This window comes from Glycine soja, chromosome 6 (assembly GCF_004193775.1).
Source record: "Glycine soja cultivar W05 chromosome 6, ASM419377v2, whole genome shotgun sequence".
In the NCBI taxonomy this organism is placed as follows: domain Eukaryota; kingdom Viridiplantae; phylum Streptophyta; class Magnoliopsida; order Fabales; family Fabaceae; genus Glycine; species Glycine soja.
In genome coordinates, this window is record NC_041007.1 from 19,276,724 (window position 1) to 19,284,321 (window position 7,598).

General features: G+C 32.3%; 1 pseudogene; it reads left to right on the top strand.

Annotated features, from left to right (window-relative positions):
- Positions 1-5,323: 5,323 nt before the first annotated feature.
- Positions 5,324-6,998, top strand: LOC114415940 (annotated as a pseudogene).
- Positions 6,999-7,598: the final 600 nt, after the last annotated feature.

Sequence of the window (7,598 nt, forward strand, 5' to 3'; positions counted from 1 at the left end):
TAAACCTCTGAAGTCTGAAACTGAGGTTAGTCATATTGGAGAATGTCTCCTTCGATCTTACACAATCTTTTTATTTAATCAACTACATAGCTAGCAATTAATGGACATGATTTAAAATGGAAATAAATTAAAAGAAAATCGTGGCACACAAACACGAACAGAATGGAACGCATTTGGCAACGGTGTCACGTCTCTTGTGGAGAATATTGCATATGAACATGTGACTACTACGCACATCTTGTGAACAAAACGTCTTTTTTTAACAAAGGAACGAAATGAGTATAGTGTTAGACTAATAATTTGAGAGAAGCAAAGAACAAATAACAATAAACACACCAATAAGCAAAGAACGACATATTAAATACAAAAGTGACTCACCGAGAGAGAGAAGAGCCGTGCGGAGGGATTCAGAAGCGCCGCCGTGGGGGAAACGCCACCGCCGTTGAGGATTTGAAGCCGCAGAGGGTTTTGTTTTGTTGAATGACAGTGAGCGAAACAAATTTAATTTGGCAAAAAACACGTTTTTGATTTTTATAAAAATTGATGTTAATATCACACACATCAATTTTCCAAAAATCATGTTAACAAACATCAAATAATATTAATTTTAATAAAAATCGATATCAATACTGTTAAAAATAATATTAAAAATATATTTTCAATGATAATTTTTATATGATATAAAAAGTACTATTAAAGCTAGGTGTATTTTAATAATTTTCCTTTTAAAAAAATTACAATCACAACTAAATCATGTTCAACAATTAGTATTGATAAACAATCTCATACTTTAAACTTAAAAGGTATAAATTTCAAACTATTTACCTAAAAGAAAAGAAATCAATTTACTCATCATTTTTCCAAAAATAGTGTTGGTTTAAAAAAATATCAAAATTATTGGTTTATTTAGAAGTGAATAACAATTAGGTTGCACCAACGTGATTAAGAAATTTTTGTTGAAAAATATAACATGTAATGCTACTAATATATTATCATAATTATTAATAAAAATTATCATTTCTTTAATCATTCTCCTTAAAATAATGATAAATTTAAGTGATGTTTTGAAACTCTGGTGGCATAAGTAAGAATTGATTTTTTTTATATTTGTAGGAATTAAACATGGTATCTTGAAATTTACAACACTTATATTTTTGCTCAACCACTGAGTTATAGACCTTTGATAAGTAAGTAAAGGTTGTTTAATATTTAAATGAATTCAACTTCTTTTGATATGTCCATTTATTTATTTAATTTTTTTAATTCATGAATTTATTATACTTTTTTAGAGGGAATTTATTATACTTAAGAGTTAAAAAAATGCTATTAAAATACTTTCTCAACACCTTTTTTATTCTTGATGAAAATTTATGCCATATTTAGAATAATATAATTTTATCCTATACTTTATTCATTTAATAAAATTCACATAACCTTTATTTAATACAATTTATTATAAATACTCTCTTTGTTTCTATTTATATATTAAGATTCAATGACCTAATTCAATAAGATTAAGAAAAATGATTAATTTAGTTGATAACAATGTATTTATCGTATTTTTTTCTTTGAAACCACCATTGTCATTAATACTCGCTCCTCTCTTATAATTGTTTGATATATGATACAATTAATTAGAGATATTCTAGTATAAAAATAGTTAATGCCATAAGCATTATGGATTGAATCTTGTAAAAAAAAAGCATCACTTTTAATTTGAGTCCTATAAATAGGAATGAAGAAAGTTATAAAATACTTAAAATAACTCAATACCTTTCATAAAATGGTTAACTTATAGAAAAAAAAATTGAAAAAAAAAATAGGTTTCTTTTAGTAATATTTTTTGCACATTAATTTTTTTATAAATGTCATGCATGTAAAATTTTAAATATTTTTTCTAAGTCATGATTTTTTTTTATAATAACTCCCTTATATAAAAATTCTAACTTCGTCCTTGGAAGTGACACTAACATATTGACTTGATAAATGTTGTGATAGATTGACATATATGTTGACATGATATTAATTATATAAATTTTGGTCTCTAATGCCATGTCAGTACATTGTCACATCCACATAAGCACATATTGGATTATCAAGTCACTCGCATTGTCAATACGTCAGTGGCATTAGTGGTGGTGGTAGCAATGTCACTGATATTAGTGGTGGTAACAATGTCAATGGTGTTAGTGGTGGTGGTTGCAGCGACATTAATGGTGATTGTGGTGACAATGACACAAGTGTATTGTTGGTAGTGGTGGTAGTGACGAAGGTTGTAATACCCTGTTTTTTGTAAAATAAATAAAAAGAATTTTTTTAAAAAAAATAATTGAGTTTTTAGAAATTAAATAAATGAGAGAAAAGAGTTTTTGTAAGTTAAAATAAGGGTTTTATAGCATTAGAAAATAAATAGAGTAAAATGATGTTTTAATTAGTTATTTATTTAATGAAAGAATAAAATAGAGTTCATTTTCATAAAATAATAAATAAAGAAAAAATAAAGTAAATAATAGGCTTAGAGTACCCTAACTATAAATAGAGACATGTTAGGTCAATTTTTACATTTACAATATATTTCTATGCTCTCTCTTCTTCCCAAATTCGTTCTCCCTTCTTCCTCTTCCAAAGCCCTTTCTTTTTCCCTTATACATCCAAACTCATCCCAGTAAAACTATGATTTTAGACTTGTTAACCGTTGGATTGTTCTGAAATTTGAACACCACCTTCAAAAATCATTTTCTCACATTTACACCATTGGAATTTGTGAAATAATGTCTGTAGAGATAAAAATCCCCCTTGCACAGAAATAGTGAAATTGAGGCTATAATCCCTTCTCCTTTTTTCTAACATTTGGAAACCTTAGTAGAACAACCAGAGGAAAAGCTTGAGGATTCTTAGGGAACCGCTAGAGACTTCGCTATCGTTGTCGGACTACTCACGTGAGCCCTCTTAGAGGTAATGATGAGTTTATCGCAATTGAAGTTAGAGTGAACATGTGTAGGGATCCTTAGAAGATCAAATTAGGGTTAATTTTTGGGTGTTTTTATATGTTTTAATTTTTCCTGTACAATGATAACTATGAATTGCTCATGTTTGACGGGTCAATTGATGCCCTGATGCGAATTGAATGATTTATTTGAGTGTTTGGCTTTGAATGTTAGAAACCTAGAAATTTGACAATTCTTGATTATTGCATGTTTTTCTCTAAATTGATTAAGGGGTTTTTTTCCCCATGATGTGATCACATGTTTTGTGCTATTCATTTTGAATTTGGATGTGTTTTGAGATTTGAATTGTGTCTCTTTTGCTTCATGAAACAGAGGTTTTTTTCGTGAAGCACGACCGTGCTTGATGAGAGCACGCTCGTGCTTAGTGAAAATAAATTATTTTAAGCCCGTGTTATTTTCTTGACAACGTGAGTTAACTTGTAGCCTTAAAATGACTAATAAAATGATTGATTTAGGTTTTGAGGTATATATAAATATATATAATGTATGGGAAGTGATAATGTGTTAGTGAGAAGGTGTGATGAGACATGTGTTGTGAACAAGTGTGGGATTAATATGTTCCTCAATGTGATTGTACATGTTATTGTGAAGTGTAAAGTGATGACATTGAGTTATGAGCTATGAATTGCACAACCACACAACTATAAGATCCTTTAAGGGCGACAATTTAATGTGCAACGAATATTGTGATGAGATCCACTATGGGAACTCGACGAGTTGAATCACTTTGAGGTGCGATGAGTTAAAATGATTTTGAAAACAATTGAGTAGTTGTATGTATTGCATAGTTCAAACTCCAATGACACATATATGATTTTAAATGCATGTTTTAATGAGATGATTAGTCATATGAATATAACATATTAATATTATTAGTGTGTGATATGTATGTGATGCATGAGGCGTGATAACGTAAAGTCTTGGGATTATGAAAGTGTGATGAACTATGTGTATGTGACAAGTTGAGTATGTGTTAAATTATGAGATATACGTGTATTGAGATGTTGTGTGTATTAAGTTGCGAGCTATGAACTATACAATTACACAACTATAAGACCTTTTAAGGACGACGAGTTAATGCACGACGAATATTGTGATGAGATCCACTGTGGGAGCCCGATGAGTTGAATCACTTTGAGATGCGATGAGTTAAAATTATTTTGAGAACAATTAAGGATTCATGTGTTTTGTATAGTCCATAGATAAGGTATGAGTGTTAAAATGTTTTATGGGTTGGACCTGAATCACGAGGGAGAGGCCCTGACGAACTCTTCGGAGTCTAGGCCTTGGGGGTAAATACACTCGATTTGAGTGTTCCTTTAAGCTTGTGTGGATCCGACATGGTTGGAGCATTTTTTTAAAACATTGTGACCCTGATTGGTCTCCCTATGATTTTACCTAGTGAGAGTAACTAGACTTACCAATGTGTGGTCTGTCTTGCCATGCACTCCTAGGCGTCTAACGAGGTTTTTCATTGACATGGTACCACATTACATATAGGATTGAGCCTTAGTGTATCTGTTGCATAACACTTGTGTAATGATCATTGTGACTTGTTATGTGATGGTGGATAATGAATTGTATGAGTGTGAGATGTTGTGTTGTACTTGAGATGTATTGTTTTGAACATGTGATTAATGTGAAGGTGTGAAATGCGATTTTGTGATTAAATCCTTGAGACAAGTGATGTTACATAATGAGTGATAAAATGATGTGAATTATGCTAAGTTTAGCTTGTTATGCTTATATATATATATATATATATATATATATATATATATATATATATATATATCTCGTTTATCTTTACCTGTTTAGGAATGTGATAACTTACTCCCTATGTGTTGTGTGTGTGTTTGGATCCTATGATGATCTCAAACCTTGTGTTTGTAGGAGTAGATGTTTAGGTGGATGACTTTAAAGAATCTCGTGCTAGAGGACACTGAGACACAACGCTTTGATAGATGTGACATTAGGGCATGAATTTCTATATTATTTGCATAATGTTCTAAAATATTACTTTATATTGTTCCGTTGCTTAACTTGTTTTCCTTTTGTAAAAGAAATTGGACGACCTTGTTTTGGGTTAGAGATGTTTTCATACCCTTATTTGATAAATTTTTAATTTGATGATTAACGTGAATGTGGATATTTTACTCACGTGAACTCTTTTATCCTTAGAAAATAAAATATCATTTTTTGTAATTCTATATTTTCATGTATTTTATTATATAAATATGTATATCGGGGTAGAGAGTGTCACAAAGGTGGTATTGTTGTTGGTGGTGGTGATAATGACAATAGAGGTGACACTAATGGTGGTGGGGGTGGTGGTAGCAATGCTGATGATGATGGTGGTGGTGGTCATGGTGGCGATAGCCAATTATGGCGATCAAAACAATCATGATGGTGATGGTGGCTGTGGTGTGGTGGTATTGATGATGGTGACGATGGTGGCGGTGGTGGTGGCAATAGTGGTGATGTTGGTGACAACAAAAATTATCATTGTCAAATGTGTGTTTTTAAATTAAAAAACCAAATTCACAAAAATCTTTTTTCTAGGTTTTGTAAACGAATGTAAAATTGCTTTGAAAATGATTTAAAAGTTATTTCAGTTTCATTTTTTTCCAAACACGTTTTGTTTTGAAAATTGCTTTTAAAACCCAAAACCCAAAAACCAATCTCGCAATCACTCCAAACAAGCAAAATTTTTTTAAAGGGATCTAAATCATATTTTCCCATTTAAAGTGGGAGTTTAATGGTGATGTACTATTTTGGTAAAAAAAAAAAAACAAAAGATAGTGATGTATTACTAGTGTTAAATAATTTCAGTGTCATCCAATGATCACAAATCATTATTGGTATAATTTTTAAAGGGCAAAAACTAACGAATGTGTCCTTGAAAGGAAGTAAAAGAAAACGAAAGATTTTTTTAAATGAATAAAATTGCGTTGCTTATAGTTTTTTTACGTTGTTCTATAATTTTCATAAACAATACTTATGACTTTGATTTTATACTAATAAACACTATTATTGATATTTATTGGTTGTTCGTGAATTCCAATTTAAAATCCAATCCCACTTCCCCCAAATCTCCCCCTCAACCCTAGTCAACCTCCTGCTCTACTGCACTAAACGTGACCAAGGTCCTGGAAGGGTTTCCCAATGTTCTTGTAACGAGTGAGGCTGAGATTAGTAACATGGTTGATTTTCTTATTGAATGCGGAATCCCCCGGGATGAAATTGATATTGCTGTTGGATTGTTTCCTAGGGTTTTGGGAATTGGAGTTGAGGACCAGCTGAGGTCGTTGGTTCGTGAAATTAGGGAATTAGGGTTTACAAACCGCTAGATTAGGGGGGAAATCTCGAGGGATCCGAGGATTCTAGGGATGGAAATTGGCGAATTCTCACGGTGTTTGAGGCTGCTGGAGAGTCTGAAATGTAGGGAAGTGATCAAAGAGAGTATCATGGATTCAGGTTTAGTGAGGACGTGTTTTGAGGAAAAGCTACGGGTGGATTGCTTGTGTGGCTACAATTTGACGCTAAACGATGCTTTGAAGGTGTTATGGAAGGAGCCGAGGGTGATTTTTTATGAGATTGGAGACATTGAGAGGAAGGTTGAGTTTCTGGTGCAAAGAATGAGGAGTGGTGTGGAGTGTGAGGTTGATGTGCCGAAGTTCTTAGGTGTGAACTTTGAGAAGCAGATTGTGCCGAGGTACAATGTGGTGGAGTGCTTTAGAGGGAAGGGTGCAATTGGGTTTGAGGTTGGGTTGAAGGATTTGGTCATGCCTTCTAGGCTTAGGTTTTATAATCTTTATGTGAAGCTGTACCAAGAGTGTGAGAAGATATATGGGAGGTTGAAGGGGTGTGGTGGCGAAGTTAGGAGGAAGCACCCGGTGGGGCTGTGGAAACTGTTTAAACCGGAGAAGTTTCTGAAAGAGGGGTGAAGATGTGAAGAACATGAGGTCCTTCATGGAGTCATTGGTGTAGTAGTGGGTCTGTTTTTAGGTATAGACCACCACATATCCTTCACTGAATGCAATTTTGCTTGAGTCGGGTAGGACTATTATGGATTGTGAACCTTTTCGACTGAATTCAATATAATTGTGTATACCTAGTGTAGAAGCAAGATATCATGATGTTTTGATGATGCCAAAGAAAGGTGCTTCTCAAGTTTAATTCATGACAAGACTTCAAGAAAGTTCAAGATAAATAATCAAGTTGATCTCTAGAGTCTTAGGAAGAAGTTTCCAAATTGAAAAAGTAAAAGGTTTGGCCAAAGAATTTTATCTAAATCATTTTAAATTGGGATTTACTATCTCGTAATCGATTACCAGAGGCTGCAATAGATTACCAGTGGCCAATATGGTTTCTGAAAAGGTTTTAATGGTTTTAAATATTTTTGAAAGCATGTAATTGATTACACAAGGCTTGTAATCGATTACTAGAGGTTTTGAACATTTTAAAACAGCCTTAAGAAATTTGAATTTAAATTTCAAATTATGTAATTGATTATAGTGAGTTGGTAATCGATTACTAGTGTTTAAAAATTCAAATTTCAAATGAAAAGAGTCATAACTCTTTAGAAAT